The sequence below is a fragment of the Protopterus annectens genome, chromosome 5.part0, assembly GCF_019279795.1.
Source record: "Protopterus annectens isolate FY-2018-M chromosome 5.part0, PAN1.0, whole genome shotgun sequence".
Taxonomy (NCBI): domain Eukaryota; kingdom Metazoa; phylum Chordata; order Ceratodontiformes; family Protopteridae; genus Protopterus; species Protopterus annectens.
Genome location: NC_056735.1, coordinates 337,109,313 through 337,134,395, shown reverse-complemented (window position 1 = coordinate 337,134,395; position 25,083 = coordinate 337,109,313).

Sequence of the window (25,083 nt, the reverse complement as noted above, 5' to 3'; positions counted from 1 at the left end):
GCATATCTACTGGGTAATTAAAATTAAATGCAATCTGTGCTGTTGTAGTGGGACAACACCTTAAAATCAATGTTTAATCTGTCTACTTATGTTCATGTGGCTTGCCATGAGTCAAAGGTGCATGTCAGATGATGCCATGTTGCCTGAGCCAGGGCTTCTGGTCACATCCTCCATCATCCATTCCTGTCTCTTCTGTCCCCTCTGTTCTCCTGCTCTTCCGCTGATAACTCTGGATTGTCATCTTCAGACATCTGGGGTTCTTTCAGTAAGTCACTCACACTGGCAGCAGACAGAGCACCATGTGTAGTTGTTAGCAGACTTTGTAGCATATCACATAGTAATCATCTGTGCTGCCTTTTCAGGTGTGCATTGCACTGTACTCTCAGATGTGTCCAGACAACAACACCCGGTTTCAGTACACCAAACACACACTGTGTGGTGTTTCTTGTCATGGTGTGTGCTCTGTTGTAGGCCTCATCCACAGGGTTGGAAGGTTCTCTGTATGGGATCATTAGCCACAGCACAGTTGGATAACCACCTGTTGTTGGGGGGGTGGAGAACACATATGTTGTCATCCTGTATAATGTTGACAGAGATATATTCAGCTTACATCCTATGTTCCTGTACTTATCCAGTAGTAGTCCCCTAGGTATTTCACCATGTTAGAACATAGCCCTCAGACCACTTTCCCTCCATATGACAACATTGTTCATTCTACCAGTGTGTGTGTTGCCATGATACTTGTTATGCTGCCATCAGTTCAGTGATGGCCTTCCCTTTCTATTTATGTATCTTTCTGATTCTGGTTGCAGGGCAGTCTTAAAAGGGACGTGGGTGCAATTTATTGCACCAAAAAAATGAGGAAAGTTGGCAATGTTATAGAACTGGTCAATGACGTTTCTCCTCTCCATACATTGGTGCACATTGCTGTCAGGAATACTGTGAGGATGCAACTGGCAGCTGTCTGTGACACTCCTGCACCATCTCCCATATTTCATTGGAATGTCCCAGATACCAGTACACCTAGGCTCAGACAGACTTTGGTATCAAGAGGAATGGGGTTGCCTTGCAATGTATGCAAAGACATGCGTAAGGCACACACGTTGCAAAAAACCTGCACCAGCTCTCTGCCACAGCAGTACCTGTCAATAATTTCTTGATCTGAGCATAGTTCATAGCTGGCTTAGTTGCAGACTGGCTCTCTGTCTAGCTGGCTACTTTTTAGGATGCAGAACCATATCATCCTGTATTGCCTGAAGTACCACAGCCTGTTGCAGGTCATTTACTACAGGTTGCAATTTTGTTTTATTCGGTATTGATACAAATACCTTAGGATTTCATGGGTGATACCTTCTTTTCCTTGGATCACAGTATGATATCCCTAAGGATTTTGGAAACATAGTTGGCAAGCACTTTGGTACATTTAAGTTGTGTTGGTCACGCACATTGTGTTTTGGAATTCAATGGGCAAGTGGACAGTCCATAATTATCCTACTCTAAATAAATAAGTACTCAGACTGATTCTGGCATGTCTTCTGCAGTTGCGCTGAATTCTTCTTTCAGCATGCTGGGCTGTCTGCAGCTATCATTTGGAATCTGGCCCATATTAAATGAAGCAAAGTGATGTTACAGAGCACGTACTGAATGAAAATATAACATATTAAATGTAACATGTGCGTTCATAGCATATTAACACCAAAACAAAGGATTTCAACGAAAAAGTATATATATATATATATATATATATATATATATATATATATATATATATATATATATATATGTATTTATAGGTTTCACTTTATAATCTCGAAATACTAAAATATCAAATTTTAGTATTTTGAGACTATAAAGTAGAAAGTGCATTTACGCGAAAATGCATGATATCAAATGTGGAAATGTCGAATCCACTGTTGTGTTGTTGCATTCGTGACGTGCGGTTTGTGGATTTAGCTGTGGACTCAGGTAAGTTACAAGTATTGGGTAGGGATTTTAGTGTGTGTGAGTGTGTGTAGTGGTGAATTTTATGTGTTTCTGTGTTTAGTGCAACCTCAGAGTTACTTAGTAGGGGGGGTGGGGGGGGCGCTTATAGGTAGGGTAGGTATGTTTGCTCATTATGTTGTGTTTGTATGTGTTATTTTGTTTGTTGTTGTGTCATTGTATGTGTGTGGTGGTGTGTATATGTGAATGATCGAGATTTTTAATTTCAAGGCTTTATAGTCTAGAGATTATATATATATATATATATATATATATATATATATATATATATATATATATATATATATAGATAGATAGAGATAGAGATATAGATACAGATATAGATATGTATGCATGTATATTCATTTGGTCTGTTTATTGACAATTTAATGTGAAGGAAGAATGGAGATTTTAGAAAGTGGTGAAGTTTAGTTGCTATGGCCAGACATATTGCATTCACATTGCTTTCGTAAAATAAAATGACTTTAAATAGTGGTGTCAATTTCTAATATGTGGAGCACTAGTTAAGGTATGGTGGAGACATTCCACCAAATTGAGGGTCTAGAATAGAGAAAGTATGATCAATGCACTGCAGTCTTGTTCTATGGGGTAGAAATATTGGGCTTACATAGAAGTGGCATCTTAGGTAATAAATGGAAAGTGGTGGACATATATTTGGAAGAAAGATGAGTTAAAATATACTGCTGCAGTACTTTAAATAGTAGAGATCCAGTTACAAGGGCTTCTCTTTGATAAATGGACATCCAATTAGCTTTCTTCAGAGATAGGCAGTGCTGTTCTTGTCTAGGGGGACTATAATTTGAAAGTTACATATTTTGTTGAAGAGAGATTAGAGGGATATGATGTTTTACTTGAAAAATGCTACTATTAGTGGAAGGTTGTATCCACGCTAGGCTAATAGCCCTGCCAATATCTAACTTGGAAGGTAGTAGTAAGAGGTGTGGCTGCATCTAGGACCAAAAAAGCTTGTAGTTGAATTTTGCCCAGTTTTTTTCAATATGAGCCTGAGCATTTATAATTTGATGTAGTCAGATACCAAGCTATCTGAAGGCAGTTGTAGTTTCTAAGTTGTAATTGTCATGGTCTTTGATTTTGAGGTGGTGGGGACTTTAAACAGTTTCTGATGAGTGCTGAAAATCATGGTATGAGTTTTCTTGTGGTAGAATATAAGCCTCTTGGTGTTGAGCCAGCTGATTAGAGATTTGAAATCACTTTGTAATAGTTTTTGCATGTTTTTGTGGTTGGGGGTTAGATATGTAGGTGACCATGGCATCTGTATATAAAACAAATGTTAAAATGGGAAGGTAACATAGAAGCTTATTAATAATTATATAGAAATGTAGGGGGAAAAAACTTGAGTCCTGAGACACATCACACTGGCCTGGGGGTTCTGTTGTAAGGGAAGATCTAATGTTTATTCTAAAAGGCCTGTTTGTCAAAAAGTCTTTGAACCATGTTATCAGCCTGTGTGTTGATGCCTGTTTGTGTAAGGTGGTAAAAACTATGGAGGCATCAAGAAGATCAAAGACTTGGGTGAGATCAATGAAAGGATCCCCAGTAAGCTTGTCCATATCCATAGTTTGTAAAGTATTGACTGTGAGTCTCTGTAGGAAGCCATTGTACTGCTTCCTGATCAGAATTTATGGTTCTTATTGGATAGTAGCTGGTAGTGTTCTAGGCAGGAAATGATCTGAGTGCAAAGGTGGTTCTCAAGAATTTTACTCAGGGTAAGTATAATAGATACTGATCAGAAGTGTGTGGCAGTAGAGTATTTAAATTGTTTGTGAATGAATGAAAGAAAGATAGAGGTAGTCAAGGGGTACAAATAGGGGGAGGAAAGAGGGTTTGGAAATTGCTGATGGTGGGTTAATGAATTCCAAGAAGTTGTCTGGTAGGGGATATTGTGAGGCAGTACCTATAACAGGGTAAACTTCATGCCTGAAGTGCTTTGAAGAGTGCTGGAATGAGGTCTGCTTAGTGAAGAGGCATTTAAACTAATGAATTCTGATTGTCTGTTTATAATGTAGCATGGGGTAGTGAATTGATCTCTGATAGACAAAGAAAAGATTTATATTAATTTCTTCCATGCTTCATCACATAGTTGTGTAAGATATTTTTGTTCTTTTAAGAAACAGTCTATTTTAATGTGTTTAAAGAGTTAACTGACTATGGAGAAACAGATGCTTAAAACATTGAAAAGTAATTGGTTGAGATGTTCAGTGGCAGACTTTGCATCTTGGGAGGAGAGAACGGGGATTGGTCTGTAGAGGAAAGGTGTGATTTAAATTTGATAATGGTTTCAGATTTTGGCTCAGCTGTCATATTAAGTGTCAATGTGTGAGTCAGCTGTAAGTATATAGCCCCCCAGATTCAGCAAGCTCTGCACGGAGTGCCTGAATAGTGCAAGAGCTGCTGCATGCAATATGGCTGCTGAGCGATGCAGGAACGAGCCCCCAAGACATGCACGAGTGTGCCTACACTATTCCCGCATGGACACCACTTCTATATGCTAATTACCTCATTTGCTGTTTAAAACCATGCAAATGAGGTGAATTAGCAATCCAGGTAGCAGGCAGGCAATAGTGTAACCTGCAGAAATGTATTCGATTACTAACCAAATACATTTCTGCAAATTACAAAACAGAGACATGACAGCTCGAAAGAAAGCATGTATTCAATGTAGTAGGCAAGCCAATGGCCAAATATATGGCCATTGACATGAGAAATAGTTGCAAATTTATAAAAAACAAATTTATTTTTTTTGGAGACGATCTTGGCTGTTTAAGTGTAGGGCAGCGGTGCACAAACGGGATTGCCCAGAAAAAAAGTAAAAAAGGGGGAAATAAACTTTTAAACCCAAATCAGCATTTTGTCATCATAGTCATTGGCATGCATAAGACAACAATACCAGGGAATAGTGGTTGCTAAGGGGGAAGGCTCAGTGTGAGTGTGGTAACTATGAATTAGCATTCTGTTTTATTCAAATGAGGGGACTGATACTGAATCACAGATTTCCTCTCAGTGTTAGCTTGCACCCAACCATGCAGGTGCAGCAACATCATTGTATAAGTATAAGAGGTGGATGACCTTATAAGAGGGAGTGTCATGCATGCTGGAAGCTTATTGGAGCTCTGTGGCTCCTGTTTGCCCTACGCTAAGCACAACTAAGGAAGGGGGTGTGTCTGAGGCTGCCTAGCAGTGTTTACACTGCCTGAAAAGGTGTGCTCACTGGGTTTAAAAAAAAAAAAAAAACAGGAAATAGCAGCTCTGTTCACATCTGAGCACTGGGTATGTGCTGTGTACCTCGGGGCTTAAATGGGAAGGCAATGGGCAGGGAAAACAGCAGTAGGAAAGCAATCACGGAGAACTAGCATAGCTGGCAGGTGAAATGTATCAGAATCAGCCAATTACACATGGAACAGCCTAGCACACTACTATGAACTATGCAAACACCTTCCAGTCTGTTTTTTCCCACAAACTCTACACCACCGGTGTACAAAGATGAGGAAATTTTACCTGACAAAACTAATAAAATGTTAGGGTCTGCTCTCACACTCATACATCAATATATGCAAAAGGCTGAGGGTGGTGAGGATGTAAATGCGATGATCAACCCACTGTGAGGAGGAGAAGAGTGAACAGACCCAGGTTAACCTACCAGAGGCTACATGCTATACGGTGGACAGGGACATTCTACAGCAAATTCTCGAGCTGTGCCGGCCATGCTTCACACACAGTACCAACAGAGAGGAACCCATCCCAATGGATACCAAGGTATGTGTAGACTTAAGAATACTACCCACAGGTACCTTCCAAAGGGCAACTGGGGATATCATGGGGATCCCACAGGCATCATCATCCAGGGTACTCCACCAGTTCCTGGATGCCATCCATGTCAGCACATGCCGGTGAGCACATATATTTCCTCAACACCCGTGAGGCATTCACCAGCAATATGCATCTCTTCCACCAAATAGCAGAATACCCTGAGGTAGTGGGTGATATAGACTGCATGCACATACACATCAAAGCATCAACTGGTGAGCAGGGTAGGGTCTACATAAACTGCAAGGGCTTCCCCTCCATCAACTGCCAGGTCGTATGCAATGCCCAGGGCATCATCTTGACTTTGCGTGGTGGCAGCCCTGGAAGCTATCATGACTCACACATCTGGCATATGACACAGCTGTACCAGTCATTTGCCAGGGGAGACATCCCATATGGCCACCTAGCGGGGGATCCTGGCTATGCACTGAAGCCATGGCTGATGACACCCCTCAGAAATGCACACACACCTGAACAAGAACTCCATAATGAGGCACATGCACAAACCAGAATCATAATAGAGCATGTGTTTGGGATGCTCAAGTCATGGTTCCACTGCCTGTATATATCCAGTGGAGCCTTGCAGTACTCTCCAACTACATGTACACAAATGTTCATAGTATATGCCATGCTACACAATATGATCCCGTGGAAACAGCTGCAGCAGGAACCGCATGGGGCAAGGCCACACAGCCCTCCACTATTGCCAAGGCCATCACATGCATAGAGAGACTCAGAGGAGGAACTACTTGAGCCTGTTGATGAAGGCAGAAGGAGGCATGCCCAGTATGCCCAGGCCTTGGCAAAGAGGCAACGCATAGCACATACACTGACACAGTAGGGACTCAGAGAATGGCACCTGTCTCTGACTCGCACATACAGTAAAAGGGATGCCAAACATGACACTATCTGTCCTTTATCATGTATAGTGAGTGTACTATGTGCATCTGACTTATTTAGTCCTCCAGCACTGTCCACAGTACTGGCACAGCCGCAAGGTAAGTCACTCTTCCCATCAATTACTGAATGGAGTAGTATGTTCATATAGTTGTATGTATGGTTTGAATGCAAGCATACAAGGGAATTGGGTGGCTGAATGGGATGGTAGCATATAGTGGGCACCTATATGGGCAGCATGAAATCCATAATAAATACTGGTATCAACATACCAGGCAGTACTAGACAAGGTGAAAAATCTCACTGCAGTACAAGTGGTGGCTCCAATGTGTGTCCATAGGACACACAAATGTATGTCAGTGAGGCTCACATACCCACCACTAGCCTCAGCCAGCAGGACAGGTGTAGATGACTATAAGGAAAGGCTGGGCTAAGGCCTCCAATTTATGACAATGTTGAACAGCCCCCCCTCCAGACCTACACAGAGTACAACAGGTCTGGCAGTTGTATGTTAGTTCTGAAGGTAAGAAGTCTGAAACTGAAATGTAGGTCAATAAAACCAAAGATCTGTACTCTACTGATATGCCTACAGTCTGCATGATAGATCAGAATACAAAATGAAATGGAAGCTAACAGAGTACGTGAAATACCAATACAGTCATACCAAATGTTTAAAGTCGGCAAGTGTGCACCCACCCCCACAATCCTATGTAGAAATGCAGTAACATGTAAGTATGAGGAGTAATATCAGTGGAGCACAGAATACTTGAGCTAGCCCAATCTACAGGATAGATTGTTGCATTTGTACAATATGTAGGGGTCTGTGCATTAGGTTATTCTGTCTTCAATATTGTCTGGAAGTGGTCAACATGTAGGCATGGAGGGTTGTGTCTTGGTGGCCTATGGGCAGTACTGTGGTTGACAGGGCCATGTTCCAACAACTGCAGTGCAAACCACAATGCTTCCCAGCAATACCCATGTCAGCAGTTGTCCATACTCACTGTCCAGATGTCAGTATCTGTCACAGTCTGAAAGATGGACATGCCATGAATGTGGGCCCATACATACACAGTACACAGGTGGAAGTACCATAGACAGAGTACATAAAATGTAACTGTCAACTGCACACAACTTTGGAATTGTACATACATGTTAGCAGCACATTAGTTGTCTGTGTAGTATGGAATACTGATGTAGTCTGGCCAATCACTGGCAGACCACAAAAGGCACAGTTATGAAGTAATGAGAGAGTGCCTATCTCCTCGCACAAGGCAGCATAAGGGGAATGTCCCAGGTATATCTGTGAGTCAGCTGCAAGTAGATTCCATATCGCACATGCACTCAGCTCACACCACCATCAGCCACGGGTTTATCACAGGTCATATCCTTGCTGTTGGGAATGAGTACAGTATGACCCCACTTCTGCATGGGAATACCCACAGAATGCAACATGCTGAAGAGGTGCCCCATGCAGGTGTGTCCCTAACTGGAAGCAGCACCCTGCTTGCATCCAGACCAATGGATGAATATGGACAGGAACTATGGACATTAGCACCTAGTACACTTACCCTGTCACCCCAGAGGAATCCACTAGCTTGCAGACTGGGAAGGTAGGAGTGACAGAATGCAATGGCCTGCTACAGATGTCCTGCATCATTACCAAATGGCCTACAGTCCTCTGTTAAAGGCCTGTGCCTCACCTGTAGTGCAAATGTATTGTATCTCATGGGGTCCCAACTAACAACCGAACACAGTCAACAGAACACAAATGCAAGGCCATGTTGACAAATCCCAGTAGCATCCCCACCATATCCTACTGCATGAATTGTGGACCAATCCATAAATACCACTGGGATGAAGGGCCAACTATAGGAATACTTCTCAGATATCACTCGCATAATGTTAGGAAGAGAATAGAATAACAGAGTTGGGGGGTGTAGAAGTATGGACGTCATAGAGTGTGTGAAGTCTGAAACTCTGATGTGTGTCCATACTACCCATGCCTGCAAACCCAGTAATGGGTGGCTACAAACCTGCTTGTAAACCACAATGTTAAGGTAAACTGACCAGATATAAGAGCCCTGCCTCTGGGTAACCTGAGTGAATCTGTACAGCTGAGAAGTATGGCCAAAGCAGGATATGGCCATTCTGTTAAGTTGATATATGTCCAAGAAGGAGATCCTCAGCCACCATACTACCAAGGTGCTGGACCATTTACACAGACCCATCATCAAGTGTCTGCAGCTACCCCTCCAGAATGGCATGAGTATGCAAGAATTTGTAGGCAGCGGACCATAATACTGGACACAGTTTCATTCATCTTGTATTTCCCAGGAAATAACTGTGAGCAAATAATTATATCTGTCAGTAGTTGATGCCATAATACATCACAGTGTAAAACAGTACATATAACTGAATATCTCTGCTAACACCAAGCATGTAACACAAGCAGCACAGATAGCAGTAGTTACAGTATTCCACTATCTGTCGCCCATTGTGACTCCACATTGTCAATCTATCTACAGACATCCTGCAGAAACAGGTTGCTAGTAGTAGGTGTAGAACACCAAACCCTGGACTGGAGTACAACCCTACCTGGATGGATTCACACAAACAAAATATAGAAGGTCATACTGAGCATGCTCCTACACTTAGAGAAATGAAGCCCATGTCTGATAACACAGTGGACTATACATATTTGTCATTCAAAGATGTCTTTGCACACACACCAAATTGTACACCATTCATGCTTCGCCACACATTGGGTAGGAATACTCACACATATCCAAATCCAACCCACTATAATATGTCAAACATACACACACAAAGATGTGGGGAAGACAGAGACAGTAACAGAGAGAATTCTATTATGAGGCCTGTCCCACCCACCACACATCCAATTGGCCGATATTATATGATGTGCTGATGTCAATCACTGTAGACATTTCTTTGTTAGCCCTCAGCCCTATACTGTCTGTGGTGGTTGTGATAACTGTGTAACACAATAATACAAATCAGTATTCATCTAGAATTTGTATACTCAGTCCTGTCAAATGTAAAGTTGTGTGTGACTGAGTTTGTGTGTTTCCAGATGAATGATTTATGGCCCATTCACACACATTGCACTTCCCATTGCCCAAGTTAGCACTCCTGCTGATGTCAGTCACCTTGAAATAACCCTCTGGCCAAGTCTCAGCTTTATAAGCTACATAGCACTTGTGATGCATGTGTAATACTATACTGTAGCAAACTAGTTAGGTAGGAGTTCATATCCCATACATGGCAACTGTTACACTCTGTGTGTGTGTGGAGATAAATGATTTTGAGGCCATTCACACTCACTACACCTTCCATTGCCCTACTTTAGCATGCCTGCTGATGTCAGTCACCTTGAAATAACCCTTTGGCCAAGTCCAGCCCTCAAACCCTTGTGTGTAATACTGTAGTATAACAAACTAGTGAGGTAAGAGTTCTAATCCTGGTCCTGGCAGCTATGATAATGTGTGTGTTTATGTGAGAGAGTGTGTGTATTTATTGACACCTGATCTTGTGGACATTCACACTTACTACACTTCCCTTACCCCTCCTTTAGCACTGCTGCTGCTGTTGTCACTCACCTTTAAAGATACCTTTGGACAACTCTTCAACATATAAGTGCTGTGGTGTGTGTGATAAATGCATAACACTGTAATATCAATACATAGCCAGGTAGGAGTTGAAAACTCAGTACTGGTAAGCGTGTGTTTGTGTGTGTGTCATCAGTATCCTGTGTGGCTGGTGGGGTGATTATGTAATAACAGGATCCATTGCAGTGTGGGTTTTGCTACATTATTATACTGAGGACCTATATGTCCCAATGTCCACATTACAAGGCCAACATTTGTCAGACACTGCAGAGATGGTTGTAGACAATCCACAGCTATAAATGTCTACTGCCATGTGCAATTACTATGTGACAGTATGGATTAGTGAACAATACAGACAGCCATTATAATACCCAGATACCGCTCTTCACCCACGGATCATACACAAACACGCTTGGTGCTCTCTCTCTCGTAGATGTGGAAAAACAAATCTGTTTTGCATAGGCAGCAGCTTGACTTTTGTAGGTTATGCTCATGATTAGCTGATGGCATGTGCGCGAATTGGAGTCCCCCACTTGCTAATTGCATGTGGAGCAGCTGTGGCATCATTCCTATAGCCAATTGCATGGAAACACACTCCTATAACTAAGCACTTCATGTGGGTGTTGGCCCTTTTCCTTCACTGTGAGCAGGCCTTCATGTGGGTGTCTGACAAACAGCATCACAGAGAGTAGTTGGAAATACCTCTTACAACAAATTCTGGGGAGACAGTCCAACAAACTGGAGGGGGGGTTCCAGACATTGGGACAGAATGTAAGTATTGCTGTTCTACATTTGAAGTAATGTTGGTTTAACAGGGTTTGTGTGGATATGGCTGTTCTGCATGATTTAATGTCTGGCAAGACAGTGTTATGTGGTTGAGAAAACTTTCACCTGTAGGGCTATCTGCAGACTGGCCAGAGTTTGGAGTCTTAGATGTGGTGTGTTACTCATACATTTTCTATCTTTATAAATGCAGTAGCATAATCTGATGATTGCGGTCAGTAAATGGTGACATCCATGTGTGTTACTGACTTCATATCCCTCAGAAGAGATATGTCACAACAAACCCTGTTACACCAGCAATTTTCTCAGTTTATCACAACAATATAGCGAATAGTAAAAGAAGGTACATCCACAGGAACAAAACACAGCCACTCTTCAAATCTCCGATATTATAGAACTTTTTTGTAGTCTCCCAAGAATGCTGCTGTACACAAAGCGAGGTAACTCAACATACTTTTAATAAAAACAATCGGCAAGCACTTTCACCATTAAGGCTTCTTCAGACCATGTGGTTACAAACAAGTGTGCAAGCTTAAATACTCTAAAATGTAATTGCTCATGTTTAATTAGTCAAACTAATAAAATGACATAATTTCCTTGGTACTCATACTGGTATACAACACTCACAAAACTCATCTTGTAATAAATAGTCAAGTATATAAACAAACAAAACAACCAACCCATCATTCAGGGTCTCCCTAAAGTGCATAAATGTCCATACAACCCCCTGATGACACCAATTGTGGCTGGAAGGGGGAGGATCACTGAGCCCCTATTCATCTATTTAGAGCACTTTCTTAGACCCATAGTAGATGCCAATGTTTATATCTTGAAAGATAGTAAACAATTCCTACTTGATCTTTATGAATGCATGAGAGATGTGATGTTTGATGCACAATACATTTTGGTCACTTTAGATGTGAAAAGTTTATTCACAGTGATACCTAATGAACAAGGTATAGAGAAGATACATGGACACATGCTGGCACATTCAACAAATGATGTAATATTTGTAGATTTAATAGCTCTTTTTCTGGAGACAATTTTGCACAGCAACATCTTTTTATTTGAAGATGTATTATACATCCAAAATGATGGCATAGCTATGGGCACTCCCTGTGCCAATAGCTACGCCAATATAGTCATGGCCTGCTGGGAAGAAGAGAAATTGTTCCATTTAGAAAGCTACAAAGTGAATGTAGGCTCCTACAGACGCTTTTTGGATGATTTGTTTTTAATTTGGAAAGGTGATAAAACATCTCTAATTGAATTTATATCAGAAATAAATAGCATGACTGAGTATTTAAGTTTCACCATGACTTACTCAAAATACAGTATATCATTTTTAGACATACATATTGAGAGACTGGAGAATGGCTTCTTGAATACGGGTGTTCATAAGAAAGCTTGTCATAGAAACACACTATTACATAGAAGAATTATGCATCCTCAATATGACTTTAAAAACGTTGTTAAGGGTCAAGCTATGAGGGCTTCCAGATTAAATCTGACCCAAGAGGGATATGAACAGGAACTTTTAGATTTGAAATCGAGACTCATGGTCAGACAACATCGTTCTCAGGAGGTGGACTTGGCTATAGAAGAGACTAATTTGGTGAGGACAACTAAAGCCGTCCGTACTTCTCTCACATTAGTACCCATATGAGTCAAGAGGTTGCAATAGTGAGGAGAGATAGTCAAATAATAAAAATACCTATGTTGTATACTTCAGACACTTATGTTTTGAAAAATATAGTGCAGAAACATTGGGACACCTTACTATTGGATGAAAGTATTAGAGAAATAGTAGCAGATGAACCAAAATTTCTTTTTAAAAACAGAAGGAATTTAAAACAGATTTTGTGTCATCCTAAGATTATTGGGAAAGGAGTTAGTGACAGCAGTGGTACTGGAATGAAACCATGCCAAAGATGCAATCAGTGTGATTTTATAGACAATAGGAATACATTTATACACCCAGTATCTAATTATACGTTTACATTACATGTGACAGGAGACTGCCAAAAGAAAATGCGGTTTACCTTGCTAGATGTGTATCATGCAGTGCATTTTATATAGGTGAATCCAACAAGAAATTCAGGGAAAGAATTAGGGAACACGCCTATCATATACGCATTGGCTCTGGACATAATGCACTAGCGAGACACACACTAGCAGCAGGATCAACACATTTGTTCAGACTATCAGTACTTCAAGTTATTATCCCAAGTACACTGGGTGGTGATGTTAAGAATTACACAGAAGGATGTGAAGTGAGATGGATCATCAGGTGTAGAGCAGATAAGAAACCTGAACTTAATGACAAGGTATCATTAAAACCGACATTACACAACAGGAGACTAAAAGTGATTAAGTGAATAATTTTAATGAATAAACTGTTTTGTTGCATCCTTTTTCTATAGAATCCATGGAATTGAATATGTACTTGTGTATGGTATATATAAATTTCATATTTTCTATTAGTGAATTGATTGTGGCACTTTCATGTTTTAAAAGTTTTTATTTATTTTTTATTTTGTTTTATTTTTGGTTGATTTGTTTGTTTATATACTTGACTATTTATTACAAGATGAGTTTTGTGAGTGTTGTATACCAGTATCAGTACCAAGGAAATTATGTCATTTTATTAGTTTGACTAATTAAACATGAGCAATTACATTTTAGAGTATTTAAGCTTGCACACTTGTTTGTAACCACATGGTCTGAAGAAGCCTTAATGGTAAAAGTGCTTATCGATTATCTTTATTAAAAGTATGTTGAGTTAACTCGCTTTGTGTACAGCAGCATTCTTGGGAGATTACAAAAAAGTTCTATAATATCAGAGATTTGAAGAGTGGCTGTGTTTTGTTCCTGTGGATGTACTTTGTTTTACTATTCGCTATATTTATTCTTCATACTACAGGAACATTTACTCTGTGGGGATGCTTTGTTATACTTTTAATTTAATTTATACTTGTTGTGCACCACCAAGGAGACATGGCAGAGTTGCAGATGCTATCCATAGAGTTACCTTACACCTTGAATGGTCAACCAATGGAGAACCGGAAATTTGATCGTTTTCAAACCTGCATATCCGGTAATGACAACCTCTTGATGTTGTATGACGCAACGGATGAAGTGGAGTCTAATGAATCCGATGCAGTGAGCCTTTTAGGACTCTCTGAGGCTCTTAACACCTTGGAAACAGATTTTCTTAAACTAAAACGAATGCAATTGCAGCGACAACACTTCAAAGTATGTTTACGGAGGAAAATTGTACCCAGAGGGCTGCGCATTTTGAAGATGCCGACTACAGGTAACCTTCATCCAGAGTTACTGTTCAAATGGCAACAGCTGAATTTAGAACTGAGTATGAACTATATGAAATTGTTAAATGACTTTTTTCATCCTGAAGAGGACCGGTTAAGGAATAACATTATTAAACAACAACAGAGTATTACTACAAAGTATTTTAATGTTAAGGTTGACTTGGGGATGGAGAAAATGCTTGAAAATGTACTATTGTTTGAAAAAAGACTGCTTGAGCAGAAAAGAAACAAAATTCTTAAAGATACAAATGATTTTAAGCTGGGCCATGTTTTCACTTGCTCCAGGGGCAATATTAATGGTGTACATGGACAGAGATATCAAGCATTTGATGCCGCTAGATGTAAAGACGCAGCTACAGCTCTGATAGCTGCATCCAATGATAAAAATATACAGAATTTCAATGCTGGTAGTAGTTGTATGAGTAGAAATGTAAATGAAATGCAAGCTGAAATTTCAGCAACAATTAGTAAAGTTAATGAGAACCTTGTTTTGAATGGGTCTTTGAAGCATTAGAATGTAGTACTAGTGTGAATCCTCCAGTACATTATAATAACACTGAACAATCTGTTCAGAGGAAAACTTTTCATTCTGCTCATGGACAGGACAATAGTCCCAATTATTTTACCCCTTTCCCGATAGACCTACAGCATCAGGCCAAACGACAAAGATCTATCAGCAGAGGAAGACAGAAACGGAAAGGATCGGGTATGGAACATATAGGCCCTACACTAAAGAAAATGTGGGAATGCCTAGACACTCATTAGTTTTCAATTTGTCTAGCAGAAACCTATCAGAGAATGAATTACAAGTACTTAATAAGGGACTGTCATTCATACCCACTAGTAATAGTGATTTACCTGACACTATTCTACATTTCAAAATGTTTACGCACAATGTCCAACTCAAATTGGATTATGGCTCTAACACCAACACTAACACTAGAGAGAATCATGTATTTCATGTTCCCAGTACTTATACACCTAATTTACATCCTTTGTTGGATGTTTTTAATAGATTAGTGGAGGAAGATATACATAATATGTTTAACAAGAACAAAAACAAAAGGAAGAATAATATAACATTCAAACAAAGGGCAGCTTTCAATGATTTAAGCAATGATGACTCTATAATCATCAGACCAGCAGACAACGGGGGTCTGATTGTTATTTTAGATTGTGATAGTTACAGAGACAGTATGAAAATTCTGTTACATGAAGAGAGATTCTACTCTACTATTAGCATGAAGGAAGTGGAAGATAAAGTGTTTAAAATTTATGACATGTTAGACGATATCTTAAAAAGTAATTACATCAATCTAGAAGTGTTCAAATTTTTAAGGGTTAATAACCCTCTAATACCCATCATTCAGGGTCTCCCTAAAGTGCATAAATGTCCATACAACCCCCCAATGAGACCAATTGTGGCTGGAAGGGGGTGGATCACTGAGCCGCTATCCATCTATTTAGAACACTTTCTTAGACCCATAGTAGATGCCAATGTTTATATCTTGAAAGATAGTAAATTCCTACTTGATATTTATGAATACCTGAGAGATGTGATGTTTGATGCACAATAAATTTTGGTCACTTTAGATGTGAAAAGTTTATTAACAGTGATACCTAATGAACAAGGTATAGAGAAGATACATGGATACATGCTGGCACATTCAACAAAAGATGTAATATTTGTAGATCTAATAGCTCTTTTACTGGAGACAATTTTGCACAACATCTTTTTATTTGAAGATGTATTATACATCCAAAATGATGACGTAGCTATGGGAACTCCCTGTGCCAATAGCTACGCCAATATAGTCATGACATGCTGGGAAGAAGAGAAATTGTTCCCTTTAGAAAGCTACAAAGTGAATGTAGGCTTCGACAGACGCTTTGTGGATGATTTGTTTTTAATGTGGAAAGGTGATGAAACATCTCTAATTGAATTTATATCAGAAATAAATAGTCTGACTGAGTATTTAAGTTTCACCATGACTTACTCAAAACACAGTATATCATTTTTGGACATACATATTGAGAGACTGGAGAATGGCTTCTTGAATACGGGTGTTCATAAGAAAGCTTGTCATAGAAACACACTATTACATAGAAGAAGTATGCATCCTCAATATGTCTTTAAAAATGTTGTTAAGGGTCAAGCTATGAGGGCTTCCAGATTAAATTCGACCCGAGAGGGATATGAACAGGAACTTTTAGATTTGAAATCAAGACTCATGGTCACACAATATAATTCTCAGGAGGTGGACTTGATTATAGAGGAGACTAATTTGGTGAGGACAACTAAAGCCAGTCCATACTTCTCTGACATTAGTACCTGTATGAATCAAGAGGTTGCAATAGTGAGGAGAGATAGTTAAATAATAAAAATACCTATGTTGTATACTTCAGACACTTATGTTTTGAAAAATATAGTGCAGAAACATTGGGACACCTTACTATTGGATGAAAGTATTAGAGAAATAGTAGGAGATGAACCGAAATTTCTTTTTAAAAACAGAAGGAATTTAAAACAGATTTTGTGTCATCCTAAGATTATTGGGAAAGGAGTTAGTGACAGCAGTGGTACTGGAATGAAACCATGCCAAAGATGCAATCAGTGTGATTTTATAGACACTAGGAATACATTTATACACCCAGTCTCTAATTATACGTTTACATTACATGTGACAGCAGACTGCCAAACAGAAAATGTGGTTTACCTTGCTAGATGTGTATCATGCAGTGCATTTTATATAGGTAAAACCAACAGAAAATTCAGGGAAAGAATTGGGGAACACACCTATCATATACGCATTGGCTCTGAACATAATGCACTAGCATGACACACACTAGTAGCAGGATCAACACATTTGTTCAGATTTTCAGTACTTCAGGTTATTATCCCAAGTACATGGGGTGGTGATGTTAAGAATTACACAGAAGGATGTGAAGTGAGATGGATCATCAGGTGTAGAGCAGATAAGAAACCTGGTCTTAATGACAAGGTACCATTAAAACCGACATTACACAACAGGAGACTAAAAGTGATTAAGTGAATAATTTTAATGTATAAACTGTTTTGTTGCATCCTTTTTCCATAGAATCCATGGAATTGAATATGTACTTGTGTATGGTATATATATATATAAATTTCATATTTTCTATGTAGTGAATTGATTGTGGTGCTTTCATGTTTTAAAAGTTTATATTTATTTTTTATTTTGTTTTATTTTTTGGTTGATTTGTTTGTTTATTTACTTGACTATTACAAGATAAATTTTGTGAGTGTTGTATACCAGTATCAGTACCAAGGAAATTATGTCATTTTATTATTTTGACTAATTAAACATGAGCAATTACATTTTAGAGTATTTAAGCTTGCACACTTGTTTGTAACCACATGGTCTGAAGAAGCCTTAATGGTGAAAGTGCTTACCGATTGTCTTTATTAAAAGTATTTTGAGTTAACTCGCTTTGTGTACAACAGCATTCTTGGGAGACTACAAAAAAGTTCTATAATATCGGAGATTTGAAGAGTGGCTGTGTTTTGTTCCTGTGGATGTACCTTGTTTTACTATTCGCTATATTTATTCTTCATATTACAGGAACATTTACTCAGTGGGGGTGCTTTGTTATACTTTTAATATCACAACAATATGTCAATATTGGCCCTGTGTTTGTGTCTCTGTCCCCCAAGTCTGTTATCCTCTGTCCATATGTCATACAATAAGAGGTGAATATGTACAGTATATCATTGTTTACTGACATCATTCCTGACATCAACCCAGTGCTATGTCAGACTGCCAGAAATGTTATGTATAGGAGGCCTTATATTTTAGGACAAAACCTGGACATTCTTTTGTAGTCTGTACAGTAGTGAGGTCTGTGTACTTATGGTGATTGTTGACAGAGCGTTAGTATTGTGTAGCAGTGTATTGTGAATATGTTATTTTGCCTGTGTACAGACTGGGGTAGATGTCAGTGTTCTTAGTCCTGTTCTATCTGATGTTGCATGCTGCTCCAGTTTCTGGTACCCTATCAGCATATATGTTTGTAGGGCCAGAATGAGACATGTCCCATCCCATAGTCAGGCATCAGACTACACTGTGAACTGGGGCAGTAAATGTATGGTTAGTGTTTGAGTGGCAAATATGATGATGGTTTTGTTCACACAGTTCAAATACTGTACTATTAATTAGGCTTACCATAATGTGACTGTGACTGTTTTGAGATTGGTCGTGGGTATGCAGTTTCACACTGGCGTTTGTTACGCCATGCTGTTACATGCCTGTAGTGCCTGCTATATTTGCAATTACATGTGTATTCCCCCATAGGAAAATTGGATTAGTGTTGTGGCAGTCTGCGTGTAGTTTAGACAGTGCTTGGTGATATGCCTAGCAGCTCAGTGTATTTATCTAGTGTGATGTCATGTCCAGATATTTGTAAAATGTACTGTTGCCTGGCCACCATGCGTGTTGTGTATTTCTGACAAAGCAGTGGGCTGCTGTGAAGATGTATGCCACTAACTAGTGGGAAGTATGTGGGCATGGGACCTCTGCTCCTCCAGTTAATATGTGTTAGGACAGACAGTAGGGTGTGAATGCATCAAATGTGTGAGCTTATCTATTCCAGTATTTGCGATATACCCACATTTTCATGGCTGTAAACATCCCCTTTGTCAGGCTTGGCCCACACGAATTGCACTAAGGAGTTCTGTGTATACCTCTCGACTGACCAGATTGTTTCAGACTCTCCACATTTATTGATCATATTTCTTCTGTATTCCACAGAATCATTACTGTGATTTGTGTGGTACTTCACTATGATGATTTTAATGTGTCTGTCAGTAACAGATGATGTACATGTCAGTTTCAGAAGAGCCTTCCTTAACATGTCTGTTGACACAATCCCAGTTATTGTAGCAACATTCTACATTTATAACTGCAATACTTACATTACATTCCCTTGCACTAAAAGTTTGAGAGTTATGGTGCTGAGGTATGACTCCACTACATGTTATGGGCATATGTTATATATACTTATATTTGGGTGTACCTTATAAGGCTGACAACCCAGAAGACTGACAACGAGATGACCGACACCAGAAGGCCGACAGTTGAAATAGCCGACAACTGGAAACCCTGACACGCAAAACCCCGACAAGCAAGACAAGCATTTCCATACTATAGTGCAATCTCGGATTTGGTATATTAAAGTTACGAGGGGAGTGTGGGGGGCGGAGCCCACCACGGGGGGTGATGGGGGGCAGAGACCCTTGCTAGCTTTGTTAAGTATGTTCATTTTCTGTTTTGCTTTAGTTAGTTGCTGTGTTTTGATTTCGGAATGACTGCAGAGGTCAATATGCTGGTGTGTTTTGTCGGGGTTATAGTTTGTCGGTTTTGTGAATTGTCGGCTTTCTGCATTGTCGGTGTTCTGGTGTCGGGTATTTCGTTGTCGGTGTTCTCAGCTTTTGGCTTTCTCAGGTAGATCTATATATATATATATATATATATATATATATATATATATATATACATATATCTAAATCCCAAATGAAATGGTGCACGCAAACGTACTGAATAGGTCCACAAAGTAAATTACATAAATACCCAACAGTTCTTCAGTACTCCAAGTGAAATAAAATGAACAGCCACTGTGAAGAGAAGTTTTATTAAGGCATAGCCAGACTGGTTTTGGAGTTATGTTTTTCTCACTGTCTGCAAGCCAATAAACCAATTTTGTCAATCTGTCTTTGAATTTTATATCTACATTCATAATTGGCTGTGCAGGAATTATAATTTTGTTGCTGTACTGTTGGATTGTTCCATGCATGCGTTGACGTTCGTACTTTCACTAGCATCATTGTGGGATTATATGTTGAGGAGTTCTGTGTGCTGTCGTTCATGGCAACCTGTATTTGTGGGCCAGGAATCATTATTTTCCTTATTCGAGTGGATTTATAGTGACTGGTTCATTTTTTTGTAATGGCAGATGGAGGAGATTTGCATAAATACATTGATATGCTAACTTTGGATAAAGAGGACAATATGTGGCTTGTTGGCAGGCAGTTTGGCGTTAAAAATGTGAGTAATACAGATGCAAGCAGTTTTTCGCAAATGCAGAATGAATTTAGAGAACTGTGTTTATACACTAAAACATATTGCTCTATTGTGTGGCATATTAAACTTTCAAGGGCTTATTTGGATGCTGGGATAGCGCCAAGGGGCCTACATGTCTATGTAGAGCCAGGTGTAGGTAAAGAAAATGCGAGTTTTGTTGCTAAATGGTGTCTAATACAGAATACAGCTTCAAAACATTTCATTGAACTGTTGATATCGTTTTACGAAGAAAATTTAACGGATGCTAAATCGAAAGTGGATGCTTGTTTAGATGTGATACAAAAATACAATATGATGGAAGAATATAAGGGCCTGTTTAATAAATATATGGAGGATATGAATACTTTTGAAAATGATGTAAAGACTAGAAAATTAAAGAAGTTCAATAGGGATATGAATGATGCTAAAAATGATAAAATCTACACTTGTAAACAAAATAAAAGAGCGGTTAGGTTTAGTGATACTAACAAACCAAGACGGATCAACTGGAAGAGAAACAAGTCTATTTTAAAATCCACTCATGATATGGAAATTTTGAATCTAGTACATCAGAAATGTCACGGAATGCCCCAAGTACTGACACTGATTATGATGCAGGTGAACTAGCTGATGTACAATCACCGACACATAAAAGGGCCAAATCTAAGGGTGGCCCTTTAGAACAGGTGGCAGGAAACACTGTAAGGGAAGATTTGATGGAAATGGAAGAAAAATTCAGGAGACTAGTGAAGGAGAAGAGAATGATGAGGGACCTATAGTGAATCTTACAGATTGCCACTTAAATGATGATGAAAAAACAGTGTTGAATAAAGGATTTAACTATGTACCTTTATCTCAGCATGATATGTGCATGGATGTTAAAAGTTTTTGTAGAAATTTAAATTTAAAGTACTTTTTTCATACTAAGGGTGATGCTTCTGTAATGACATCTGAAGTTAGATTCAGAAAGGGAACGTTTGTACACCCCTATCACCCAAGGGTGAAAATGTTTGAAGAAAGTGTACTACGTGAGTTACATAATAATCAAAATAGTATATTTAAACATCATGGTTGCAATATGACAGTAAAATAAAGGGCTGCCCCTAAAGGGTTAATAGAAAATAGAAATTTGGTGATACTAAAAACCAATAAGGGTGGAGCACTAGTGGTGTGGGACATTAATGGTTATACCAATGAGGTTAAAAAACAGTTGGGAGATGGCAGGTTTTATTTGAAGCCACCTTTGGATCCCACTGTTGACCTGAAAAGAAAAATAGATGAAGCCTTAAAAGATTATAAATCAAAAGGTTTTATAAATGATCTCTTATTAAAGGAATTAATGGTAGATAACCCTAAGTCCCAACTATTTTACATTTTACCTAAAATACATAAGAATCTTTTTCCTCCACCAGGCAGGCCTATAATATCTGGAATAGGGTCTTCAACTGAGCCTATTTCTGCTTATTTAGAACTACAGTTAAAACCTTTTTTGGTTCTAGTTAGATCAAGAATTAAGGACACAAATAAATTTTTGCAACTGGTGGATGATATTATGATAACAGATGATTGTTATATTTGTAAGATAAATGTACAATCACTGTACACTAGTATACTGCATCATGGTTGACTTACAGTAAAATATTGCCTGTGGAAGTATGGAGAGTATTCTATTGAACATTGTTTTTTCTTGTTAGATTTGATGGAAATGGTGGTGCAGTGGTAGCGTTGTCGCCTCACAGCAAGAGTTTCTCCCGTTCAATTCTCGGCTAGAGCGCCTTCGGTGTGGAGTCTGCATGTCCTCCCCATAGTTGAGTGGCTGGCATTTGAAAGACATGCGTGAATGGGTGTGCCTTCGTTGAAGGTTGGGCATTGAGCTGGCACCTTGGTGCCATAAAAATCTACTGCCAATCATTAGCAGACCGGAGTTCCGCTGTGGCGACCCCTAACAGGGAAAAGCCAGAAGAAGAAGGTGTTGGAGAATAATGTGTTCTTTTTTGGGAAGGAATGCTATTTACAGTTAAATGGGACTGTAATGGGTACTAAATTTGCACCAGTATATGCAGAACTTTTTATGGAGTACCTTGAGTGTAGTTTGATTTATGATGACAGTGTCCCATTCAAATCTGAGTTAATAATGTGGCGTCGTTATCTTGATGATTGCTGGGCCATTTGGTCTGGCTCTGAAAATGAATGGAAAATGTTTGTTGATCATTTGAACTTCAATGTTTTTGATATAGTCTTTATGGACAGGAAAGAAAAAGTAGCTATTGATTTTTTGGATGTGTATGTAGTTAAAAATAAGGATGGTACTTTAAGTACAGGTTTATATAGGAAACCATTTACAAAAAACTCCTTGTTAAGAGCAAATAGTTGCCATCCAAAACATACAGTTTCTAGTATACCTAAAACTCAGTTTCAGAGATTATGACATATTTGGAGTAACGATGAAGAATTTCAAAAAGAAGCTAGACTTATGGGCAATAGATTTGTCCAGAGAGGCTATAATGAGAAAATCATTGATAAAAAAAAATTAAGCTATCCAACTTAGAAAGAAATTTAACATCTATATCTAAATATGATGAGGAAGGTGCAAGAGGAACAGTCCCTTTAAGATTTATTACCACATTTGGTACCAATACTTATAAACTATGTGGTATTATTAATAGTTATTGGCATATCCTGAAAAATGACAAATTTTTTGAAAGATACCTTACAGAATACTGTAAATTGGGTATAGGAGGGGTAGAAAATAGGGGAATCACTTGCGTGGTACAAAAAGATGGAAGACAAAAAATTAAAGATTAATACTATAAAAGGGTGTAATCCATGTGGTAATTGTACATATTGTACAATTATTTTAAAAACAAAATCTTTTACCTCTATTAATACACCTAGGGTATATGATATACAACAGCTAATAACCTGTCGGATGGACTGGATGATTTATATGGCCATATGTCAGTGTGGGGCCTTTTATATAGGTCAGATATCAAGATCTTTCAAAGGTAGGGTGGCACTCCACTTAGTGACATTAAATGTCAATGGGTACGGAGTGTTCTTTACAAACATAAAATTGACCATGTAATGGCACATTTTGTGTTTATAGGGATTGATACAATCCACACTGTGAATTTGACTGAAAATGATAAACATAAAATGTTGGATAAGAAGGAAAGGATGTGGATTCTAAATTTGGGGGCTTTATATAGACCTGGTCTAAACGAGTTTCTTTGATAGTATTAATAATAATACAAAATGGGTAAATTTGTTAGTTATTTATTTAGATAATTAGATAATATGTTTTATAATAAACTAAATAATTCTGGGCTGCATTGAGGTTTAAATGCTTGTAATTTTCTGTATATTATATATGTATGGTGCATATATTTAAAAATAGGGTTTGTATCTTTAAATGAGATGCATTTACAGTGTTCTGTTGATGCACCTGGTATTTTCCACTGATGAAGTTTGATGAAGTTTAATTGTTTCACTAAAGGGTGAAACTGGTTTGGAGTTATGTTTTTTTCACTGTCTACCAGACAATAAAGCAATTTTGGCAATCTATCTGCCTTTCAATTTTATATATATATATATATATATATATATATATACACACACACACACACACACACACACACACACACATATATATATATATATATATATATATATATATATATATATATACATACATATCTATATATCTATATATATATATATATATATATATATATATATATACATATCCTTATGGGTAAAGATGAGTGTTGTATATACCTTCTCAGATGTATCCCAACATATTTATCTGATATGTGTATATTTAGGTATAAAAACTTGACTGATTCAACACTATTTTCACTAACGAGTAATAAACAATTGTAGTAGTCAAAGCAGTTGTTCACTACTATTCAGTACGTGTACTGAATGATATATTTGAAAAAGCAACAGACATTTTTACAGCTCAGATGGTGTAGTGGTTAAGTGCTTTCACTATAGTCTAGAGGGTCCTGGGTTCAAGACCTACAAGTGGTGTTTGTTTTGTTGCCAGGCAAAACAAGGATTGTTGGATACAGAGTGGTCAAGCAGTTTTTAGCAGCTTTAAGTGGGTTTGTGTGATGGTAAGCAGTGCTAACATATGGTTAAACGAAAAGGTGCTTACACCGTGTAGGCTTCGCTTATGAGTGTACAAATGTGCTTAGCATTTACATTTAAGCATTGCTTACACCTGCTAAGCATAGCTCAGCCCTGGTAACCAGTGATCACATTCCTCTCTGATAAAATACCAGGGTAATGACATCTTTAATAAGTGTATTTAATTCTATGTACATAACACGTTTCTATGTGCTGTCATTACAGTAGCAAGGGATGTGAGTGTACTGTATGGTACACCTGAGTATACATGGGTAGTACCACAATCTTTTCTCTGGTAACCAGTGATCACATTCCTGTCTGATAAAACACCAGGGTAATGCCATCTTTAATAAGTGTATTTAATTCAATGTACATAACATGCTTCTATGTGCTGTC